Consider the following 11,249-nt stretch of genomic DNA (forward strand, 5'->3'; position numbering starts at 1 on the left):
CTGGTTTTAGAAAAGGCAGAGGAACCAGAGATCAAATTGCCAACATCCGCTGGATCATCGAAAAAGCAAGAGAGTTCCAGAAAAACATCTATTTCTGCTTATTGACTATGCCAAGCCTTTGACCTGTGTGGATCACAATAAACTGTGGAAAATTCTCAAAGAGATGGGAATACCAGACCACCTGACCTGCCTCTTGAGAAACCTATATGCAGGTCAGGAAGCAACAGTTAGAACTGGACATGGAACAACAGACTGGTTCCAAATAGGAAAAGAAGTTCGTCAAGGCTGTATATTGTCACCCTGCTTATTTAACTTCTGTGCAGAGTACATCATGAGAAACACTGGGCTGGAGGAAGCACAAGCTGGAATCAAGATTGCCGGGAGAAATATCAATAACCTCAGATATGCAGATGACACCACCCTTATGGCAGAAAGTGAAGAACTAAAGAGACTCTTGATGAAAGTGAAAGAGGAGAGTGAAAAAGTTGGCTTAAAGCTCAACATTCAGAAAACGAAAATCATGGCATCCAGTCCCATCACTTCATGGGAAATAGATGGGGAAACAGTGGAAACAGTGTCAGACTTTATTTTGGGGGGCTCCAAAATCACTGCAAATGGTGACTGCAGCCATGAAACTAAAAGATGCTTACTCCTTGGCTGGAAAGTTATGACCAACCTAGACAGCATGTTAAAAAGCAGAGACATTACTTTGCCAACAAAGGTCCGTCTAGTCAAGGCTATGGTTTTTCCTGTGGTCATGTATGGATGTGAGAGTTGGACTGTGAAGAAGGCTGAGTGCCGAAGAATTGATGCTTTTGAACTGTGGTGTTGGAGAAGACTGTTGAGAGTCCCTTGGACTGCAAGGAGATCCAACCAGTCCATCCTAAAGGAGATCAGTCCTGGGTGTTCATTGAAAGGACTGATGTTGAAGCTGAAACTTCAGTACTTTGGCCACCTGATGGGAAGAGCTGACTCATTTGAAAAGACCCTGATGCTGGGAAAGATTGAGGGCAGGAGGAGAAGGGGACGACAGAGGATTAGATGGTTGGATGGCATCACTGACTCGATGGACATGGGTTTGGGTGAACTCTGGGAGTTGGTGATGGACAGGGAGGCCTGGAGTGCTGCAATTCATGGGGTCACAAAGCGTCAGACACGACTGAGCAACTGAACTGAACTGAAAAGAAACAAGTTATCAAACCACAAAAATAGAGTGGAAACGTAAGTGAATATCAGAAAATGAACGAAGCCAGTATGAAAAGACTGCATACTATGATTCTAACGATATGACATTCTGGAAAAGGCAAAGCTATAAAAAAAGTGAATAGATTAGTGGTTGCCAGAGGCTCAGGGAGAGAGAGATGAATAGGTAGAGCACAGGGGATTTTTGCCAGTGAAACTATTCTATTTGATACAGCGCATAGATGTCACTATCAGTGAGTGAAGTCTCTCAGTCATGTCCGACTCTTTGCGACCCCATGGACTATAGCCCACCAGGGTCCTTCATCCATGGAATTTTCTAGGCAAGAGTACTGGAGTGGGTTGCGGAATCCCATATGTCACCATACATTTTCAAAACCCATAGATAATACAATGCAAAGAGTGAACCTTAATGTAAACTGTGGATGTCAGTAAATATTAAAATATATCAGTATCAGTGGATACATGTATATGTATGGCTGAGTCCCTTCGCTGTTCACCTGAAACTAACACAGCAGTGTGTGCTTTGTCACTCAGTCGTGTCCAATTCTTTGCAACCCCATGGACTGCAGCCCACCAGGCTCCTCTGTTCATGGGGATTCTCTGGGCAAGAATACTAGAGTGGGTTGCCATGCCCTCCTCCAGGGGATCTTCCCAACCCAGGGATCAAACCCAGGTGTCCTGCATCGCAGACAGATTCTTTACCGACTGAGTCACCGGGGAAGCCCAGAAATACTGAAGTGAAGAGCCTATCCCTTCTCCAGAGGATCTTCCCGACTCAGGAACTGCGTCTGGATCTCCTGCACTGCAGGAGGATTTTTTACCATCTGAGCTACCAGGGAAGCCCAGCATTTTTAATCGTCTATACCCCATTTCAGAGGAGCTTCCCTGATGACTCAGTGGGTAAAGAATCTGCCTGCAGTGCAGGTGACATAGGAGATGTGTGTTCGATTCCTGGGTTAGGAAGATTCCCTGGAGAAGGAAATAGCAACTCACTCCAGTATTCTTGCCTGAAAAATTCTACGTACAAAGGACCTGGTGGGCTACAGTCCAAAGGGTCGCAGAGTCAGACACAACTGAATGACTAAACACACATTGTGCTCGGGCTCAGTCACTTCCTTCAGGGGATCTTCCTGACCCAGGAATCGAATCCATATCTCCTGTGTCTCCTGCACTGCAGGCAGGTTCTTTACCCACTGAGCCACCTGGGAAGCCCAAACACACACACTGTACCCCAATACAAAATAAAAAAGTTTTAAAAAATATCAAGTAGTAAAAAATGATAATAATATATCAATATCAGATCATCAGCTATAGCAAATGTACCCACTAATGCAAGATGTTAAGGACAGGGGAAACAGTGGGGAGAGGTGAAGGGGTAAGTGGGAATTCTCTGTACTTTCTGCTCACTTTTTCTATTATTCTACAACTGCTCTAAAAACTAAAGTCAATTAAAAAATCAATAGTGGCAGAATGATGAAATTATATCAGTAGAGAACAAATTTGTGGTTATAAAGGGTTAGAGATGGTGGTGGACAAGAAAGAAAAGAAGTTATGTGACTTTAAAAGGGAAAGCACTAAGAGAGATGTGATTGTGGAATAGCTCCATATCTTTTTTTTTTTCTTTTTCTGGCTGCACTGCATGTGGGGTCTTAGTTCCCTGACCAGGAATTGAACACATGCCCCCTGCAGTGGAAGTCCAGAATCTTAACCACTGGACTGCCAGGGAAGTCCCCAGAATAGCTCTGAATCTTGATTGCAGTGGCTGCTACATGAATCAACACATTTGACAATATGGCATAGAACTATACACACACATTGTACCGATGTCAACTTCCTGGTTTTAATATTGTGCTAATGTCCAAGATGCAATGGGGAATTGGGGTAAAGAATACATAGGACTTCTCTGTACTACTTTTGCAACTTCTGTGAATCTATAATTGCATAATAATAAAAAGTTTAAAGGGAGTTCCCTAGTGGTCCAGTGGTTAGGATTCTGTGCTTTCCCTACTGTGGGCCTATGTTCAATCCCAAGTCAGGAAACTAAGATCCCACAAACTGCATGATTCAGACAAAAAAGAAAAAAAAAGATTTTTTTTTAAATAATAAATATTGTAACCAAGAGGAGTCTGAGTAGACATAAATGTTAAATGCCCTGTAGCATCCTGGATAGGATTCTAAAAAAGAAAAAGGACATTAGGAAAAACAGAGCATCTGAATAAACTAAGTACTTCAGTTAATAATAATGTATCAGTAGTGGCTCATTAGTTGTGACAAAACATGCTAAAGTAAGATGTTAATAATAGGGGAAACTAGATGTGCAGTATGGGTGAACTCTGTTCTATCTTTGCAGTAACTCTGCAAACCTAAAGCTATTTTAAAATAAAAAGTTCAAATTCTACCAAACATTTAGAGAAGTGCTAACACTTATCCTGCTTAAACGCTTCCAAAAATTGCAGAGGGAGGATCACTCGCAGACTCATTCTATGACAACTCAAAACCTATGGAATTCAGTAAAAGCAGTGTTAAGAGGGAAGTTTATAGCTATACAAGCCTACCTCAAGAAACAAGAAAGACATCAAATAAAAAACCTAACCTTACACCTAAGTCAACTGGAAAAAGAACCAAAGAAAAAAAACCCAAAGTTACTAGAAGGAAAGAAATCAAAAAGATCAGGGCAGAAATAAATGAAAAAGAAATGAAAGAAACAATAGCAAAAGATCAATAAAACCAAAAGCTGGTTCCTTGAGAAGATAAACAAAATTAATAAACCATTAGACAGATACATTAAGAAAAAAAGGGAGATGACTCAAATCAATAAAATTAGAAATGAAAAAGGAGAAGTTACAACAGACAATGCAGAAATACAAAAGATCATATGAGACTACTACAAGCAACTATAAAATGGACAACATGAAAGAAGTGGACAAATTCTTAGAAAAATACAGCCTTCCAAGACTGAACCAGGAAGAAACAAAAACTATGAACAGACCAATCACAAACACTGAAATCAAAACTGTGATTTAAAAAAACCAACCAAAAAAACCTTCCAAAAACAAAAGCCCAGGGCCAGACGGCTTCACAGTCAAATTCTAGCGAAAGTTTAGAGAAGAGTTAGCTCCTCTCCTGCTCTAAATCTTCTAAAATAAAAGGTTTATTAAAAAATAATGAATAGTGGCAAGTTAATAGGATACATAAGTCAAATACATAAGGATTTATATCCAGAATATATAGAGAATTCCTGCAAAGTGGGAAAAAAAAAAAAAACAACTCAAAAAGCCTACAAAAGACTTACACAGATGTCTCACTAAAGAGAAAAAAAGAAAAAACAATATGAGAAATAAACATATGAAAAGGTGTTCAACATCATTAAGTCATCAAAGAAATGCAAATTAAACCACCATAAGGTAGAATTACCTTGGAAGAAAAGCTATGACAAACCTAAACAGCATATTTAAAAGCAGAGACGTATACACAATGGAGTATTATTCAGCCATTAAAAAGAATACATTTGAATCAGTTCTAATGAGGTGGATGAAACTGGAGCCTATTATACAAAGTAAACCAGAAAGAAAAACACCAATACAGTATACTAACGCATATATATGGAATTTAGAAAGATGGTAACAATAACCCTGTGTACGAGACAGCAAAAGAGACACTGATGTATAGAACAGTCTTATGGACTCTGTGGGAGAGGGAGAGGGTGGGAAGATTTGGGAGAATGGCATTGAAACATGTAAAATATCATGTATGAAATGAGTTGCCAGTCCAGGTTCGATGCACGATACTGGATGCTTGGGGCTGGTGCACTGGGACGACCCAGAGGGATGGAATGGGGAGGGAGGAGGGAAGAGGGTTCAGGATGGGGAAGACATGTATACCTGTGGTGGATTCATTTTGATATTTGGCAAATCTAATACAGTTATGTAAAGTTTAAAAATAAAATAAAATTAAATAAAAAAAAATAAAAATAAAAATAAAAGCAGAGACGTTACTTTACTGACAAAAGCCCGTACAGTCAAATCTATGGTTTTTCCAGTAGTCAAGTATGAATGTGAGTTGGACCATAAAGAAAGCTGAGTGCCAAAGAATTAATGCTTTTGAACTGTGATGTTGGAGAAGACTCTTGAGAGTCCCTTGGATTCCAAGGAGATCAAACCAGTCCCTCCTAAAGCAAATCAGCCCTGAATACTCATTGGAAGGACTGATGCTGAAGCTGAAGCTCCAATACTTTGGTCACCTGATGCAAAGAACTGATAAATTGGAAAAGACCCTGATGCTGGGAAAGACTGAAGGCAGGAGGAGAAGGGGACAACAAAGGATGAGATGGTTGGATGTCAGCACCAACTCAATGGAGGTGAGTTTGGGCAAGCTCCGGGAGATAGTGAAGGACAGGGAAACCTGGCATGCTGCAGTCCATGCAAAGAGTTGGACACATTTGAGTGACTGAACTGAACTGATGACATTGGACATACACTCTAAAGAAATTAGTGTTTATGTCTACCAAAACACTTGCACATGAATATTTGTGGCAGTGTTCTTTACAATCGTTCAAAACCGAAAATACTCAAATATCTATTAATATAATGGATAAATAAATTCATGCACTGGAATGCTACACTGAAAAGAAAGAAGGACAAATTACTGATACACACATGATACGGATGAATCTCCCTGACAATGTTGAATGACAGAAGTCACACATATAGATTCTGTATAAATTGTATGACTCTGCTTACGTTAAAATTCAAAAGTATAGAAAATTAATCAGTAGTTGTAGAAGTCGGAATAGTAGTTAAACCTAGAGAGGATACTGACAGAGAGAGCAAACAAGGAACTTTCTGGGATGATGGAAATGTTCTATGTATTGGTTTAAACAGTGGTTACAACAGTTACATACACATGCAAAAATTACCTAGGTCTTAGGACTTCCCTGGTGGTCCCGTGGTTGGGAATCTACTTCCCAGTGCAGAGAACATGGATTCCATCCCTGGTCAGGGAACTAAGATCCCATATGCCTCTGGGCTGCTAGCCCACATGCCTCAACTAGAGAGTCCATATACCACTGCCAAGACACAATGCAGCCAAAAAAATAAACAAATATTTTACAAAATTATCTAGGTCTTCACTTAAAAAAATTTTTTTAATTATTATTATTTTTTTTTACTTTACAATATTGTATTGGTTTTGCTATACATCAACATGCATCCGCCACGGGTGTACACGTGTTCCCAATCCTGAACCCTCCGTCCCTCCTTCCTCCCCATACCATCCCTCTGGGTCATCCCAGTGCACCAGCCCCAAGCTTCTTGTATCCTGCATCGAACCTGGACTGACGATTCATTTCTTATATGTTACTATACTTATATGATATATACATTTTAATGCCATTCTCCCAAATCATCCCCCCACTTCCTCTCCCACAGAGTCCAAAAGACTGTTCTATACATCTTAGGTCTTCACTTAAGATTAATGCATTCTATTATATATGTGGTTACAAATATAATTTTGTAGCAATTTAAAAATATTTATTTATGTATTTGGCTGTGCTGGGTCTTAGTTGCAGACTGTGGGATCTAGTTCCCTGACCAGAGATCAAACCGGAGCCCCCTACATTGGTACTGGGGAGTCTTAGACACTAAACCACCAAGGAAGTAGCCAGATATAACTTTGAAAAGTACAACTGTAAAGTTAATAGAAAAAGTGTAAAAGAATTTTTTTTACCTTAGAAGGAAGGAAATGGTTTTAAAACTCCAAAACAAAAATGTATCTACACAAAAACAAGGATTTCTATCCAATTAAAGATACAAGAGACAAAGTTAATGACAGAGTCTATATAGAAATTTACCACATCTAAAACCCACAGAGGATAATTATCAAGTATATATGTAGAATTTCTGCAATCAGTATAATTAAGACCACAAAGAAAAATGGAAATGTAGTATTAAGAGGCAATTCATAGAAGGCGAAGCTTGAATTGCTAAATGGGACATAAAGAAATGCTCAAGGTCACAAGTAATTAGTGAAACACAAAACAATGAAATGCTACTTTTTAATCCACTGGGACAGCAACAAGAAAATATAAAGTAGTATAATACCGAGTATTTATCAAAACAAGTATATGGGAAGAACGGCGCTCCTATGTACTGCTTATGAAAGCATAACCTTACTCAACTATTTTGAAAAATAATCTGTGAGTACTTAGCAAAAGCAAATAGTGCTTTCATACTATAAGGCAATGCTCCCAGTCCTAGGTCTGCAATTCAGAGCAAAATCTTCATAGATTTCTTTTAGAGGAAAGTAGAAGGGAACCCAGGTATCTATCATTAGAGCAGTAGAAGGTCTGGAAGAGCAGTGGAAAAGACAAAAGTAATAAATTCACATTTTGGAACACTATGAGGCAGTTAAAAGCAACAATCTCAATGTATCTATAGCAATATGAACAGATCTGGAAAACAGGGTTGTGTGAAAAAGGAAGCAACCTCATGAAATTCACAGCATAATGACATTGATGTAAATTAAAAACCCACACATATGCCACTTCTGACCAAAACAGAGTAACTAGGGGATGAGCCATCTCACTGTAACCAACTATAAAACTGGACAAAGTACACAAGATTTTCATCTTCAGGTAAAGGAAAAGAAAAAGACAGTGTCAGATTGATCCCTGAGAGAAAAGGAACTTACAAAGTGAGCCTTATGGTTGTCCACCTATCTGTCTGAAGATAGTTCTTTTTTTTTAATTAAAAAAATTTTTTTATTGACGTATACTTGAATTACAATGTTGTGGTAATTACTGCTGTACAGCAAAGTCACTCAGTTACACATATACTTATGTTGTGGTTTAGTCGCTAAGCCATGTCAGACTCTTTGTGACCCTATGCACTGTAGCCTGCAAGGTTCCTCTGTCCGTAGGATTTCCCAGGCAAGAATACTGGAGTGGGTTGCCATTTCCTTCTCTAGGGGATCTTCCAGACCCAGAGATTGAATCCACATCTCCTGCACTGCAGGCAGTCTCCTTCATTGCAGGCAGATTCTTTACCCACATATATATACACGCATTCTTTTTCATATTCTTTTCCATTATGGTTTATCACAGGATGTTGGACATAGTTCTCTGTGCTATACAGTAGGACCTTGTTTACCTGTTCTATACATACCAGTTTGCATCTGCTAATCCCATTTCTGCTTTATTGACTATGCCAAAGCCTTTGACTGTGTGGATCACAATAAACTGTGGAAAATTCTGAAAGAGATGGGAATACCAGACCACCTGATCTGCCTCTTGAGAAATTTGTATGCAGGTCAGGAAGCAACAATTAGAACTGGACATGGAACAACAGACTGGTTCCAAATAGGAAAAGGAGTACGTCAAGGCTGTATATTGTCACCCTGCTTATTTAACTTCTATGCAGAGTACATCATGAGAAACGCTGGACTGGAAGAAGCACAAGCTGGAATCAAGATTGCCGGGAGAAATATCAATAACCTCAGATATGCAGATGACACCACCCTTATGGCAGAAAGTGAAGAGGAACTCAAAAGCCTCTTGATGAAAGTGAAAGTTGGCTTAAAGCTCAACATTCAGAAAACGAAGATCTTGGCATCCGGTCCCATCACTTTCTAGGAAGTAGATGGGGAAACAGTGTCAGACTTTATTTTTTTGGGCTCCAAAATCACTACAGATGGTGACTGCAGCCATGAAATTAAAAGACGCTTACTCCTTGGAAGGAAAGTTATGACCAACCTAGATAGCACATTCAAAAGCAGAGACATTACTTTGCCAACAAAGGTTCGTCTAGTCAAGGCTATGGTTTTTCCTGTGGTCATGTATGGATGTGAGAGTTGGACTGTGAAGAAGGCTGAGCACCGAAGAATTGATGCTTTTGAACTATGGTGTTGGGGAAGACTCTTGAGAGTCCCTTGGACTGCAAGGAGATCCAACCAGTCCATTCTGAAGGAGATCAGCCCTGGGATTTCTTTGGAAGGAATGATGCTAAAGCTGAAACTTCAGTACTTTGGCCGCCTCATGGGAAGAGTTGACTCATTGGAAAAGACTCTGATGCTGGGAGGGATTGGGGGCAGGAGGAGAAGGGGATGACAGAGGATGAGATGGCTGGATGGCATCACTGACTCGATGGACGTGAGTCTGAGTGAACTCCAGGAGTTGGTGATGGACAGGGAGGCCTGGCGTGCTGCAATTCATGGGGTCGCAAAGAGTCGGACATGACTGAGCAACTGAACTGAACTAATCCCAAACTCCCAATCCAACCCCCAACCCCCTTGGCAACCACCAGTCTATTCCGTCTGAAGATAATTCTTAATTACAGCGTAAAGAAGGGGGTTCTGGCAGAACATAAGGATCCTGCTGATCTAAGAAATCAAAGATTAGAGCTCAGGCCAGGAGAAATTGCTGGAATCTTTGGGGTGAGATTTCCCAGAAGTGGGAGCTGTGTACAGGTGAGCCGCAGAAGTCTGGGTAGTGATGGTCTCCCATGAGAACATGGCTGAGGGTTTTGCTGTATGCATATGGAGCAAAAGCATCAAAGGCTTGCCAAAGAGAAGCTACCAGGAGCTAGAGAATGGACCAGAGATGGTAGAGACCAAGTTGTCTGGGAGTCACTAGAGTTCCAACCATGACAGGGTAAAGAGATCCCGTTAAATATCCCTGGACTTCAGCTGAGACACTAGAACATCTGCGCCTTAGCCATAAGCACCATATCTTAATGAAAAAGCTCTGCTAGCTTCAACTCGATAAAATCTGAAAACAAACCCTCAAAAATAACCCAATATATTTTTAGAAAATACACATAGAAGGGTTTAGCATTAAAGGGGTGTCATGTAAGCTGTTCTTACCTTATGAGACAGATTGCATGCTGCCTATGGAATGTGTATGTTTCTAAACAAACTCGCTTTCTCTTTAAAAATAAAAAATAGGGGGCTTCCCTGGTGGCTCAGTGGTAAAGAATCCATCTGTCGATGCAGAAGACGTGGGTTCAGTACCTGATCTGGGAAGATCACATGTGCTGTGGAGCATCTAAGCCGGTGCCCCACAACTATGGAGCCTGTGATCTAGAGCCTGGGAGCCACGATTACTGAAGCCCCGTGCACTGAAACTAGAAAGCAGCTCCTGCTCACTGCAATTAGAGAAAAAGCCTGTGCACACAGACCCCCACATGGCCAGAATAAATAAATGATAAACTAAACTATGAAAAACTAAAAAAAAAGGGGTGTCATGTCTGCACTTTATGGTCAAAAAAGAAACATAGGCAAAGGGAATGATAAAGCTAACCTGGTAAAATGTTAACATTTGAGAACTCAGGGTAAACGGTATATGGGAAATTTTGTACTTTTTTTTAATAAAGTCTGAAAACTAAAATTAAAAATAATAAATATTCAAAATTAAAAGTTCAAAAAATATAAAAATAATGAAACAGTATCCCATACTGTCACATTTTTTCCCTTCTAAGCAACAGAAATTTATTTTCTCACAGTTCTGGAGCCTAAAATTCTAACAGCAAGGCGTCAGGAGGGTTGCTTTCTCCTGTGGCTTCTCTCCTTGGCTTGGAGATGGCTAGCTTCTCACTGTCTCCACGTGGTGTTTCCTCCGTGGACACTGTGTCCCTGGTGTCTCTTTTTGTGTGTGTCCTAATCTTTCCTTATAAGGACACCAGTCAAGTTGGATTAGGTCCTAATGGCTTCACTTTAACTTCACCTCTTTTAAGGCCCTATTTCCAGATATAGTCATGTTCTGGTAGTTAAAGCTTCATCACAGGAATTTTGAGAGGACACTGTTTAGCCTTTAACATCTTCTGTCCTTCTTTTTTCTTTCCTAATTCCTCTTTGTTTCTTCAAATATTAAAAAAAATTGAAATCATCTATGATTGTGGACTTCTAAATTTTCTCTTGTAATTCTATCAGTTGGCTTGCATTAGATATTTGGGGCTAAGCTATTTACTGGGGGACTGAAACTTACCATTATGAAATGATTGTCTTTAGCTCAGTAATTTTTTTTCATTAAAGTCTATTTTATCTGACATTTAAAA

Source organism: Bubalus kerabau, chromosome 15, assembly GCF_029407905.1.
Source record: "Bubalus kerabau isolate K-KA32 ecotype Philippines breed swamp buffalo chromosome 15, PCC_UOA_SB_1v2, whole genome shotgun sequence".
In the NCBI taxonomy this organism is placed as follows: Eukaryota; Metazoa; Chordata; class Mammalia; order Artiodactyla; family Bovidae; genus Bubalus; species Bubalus kerabau.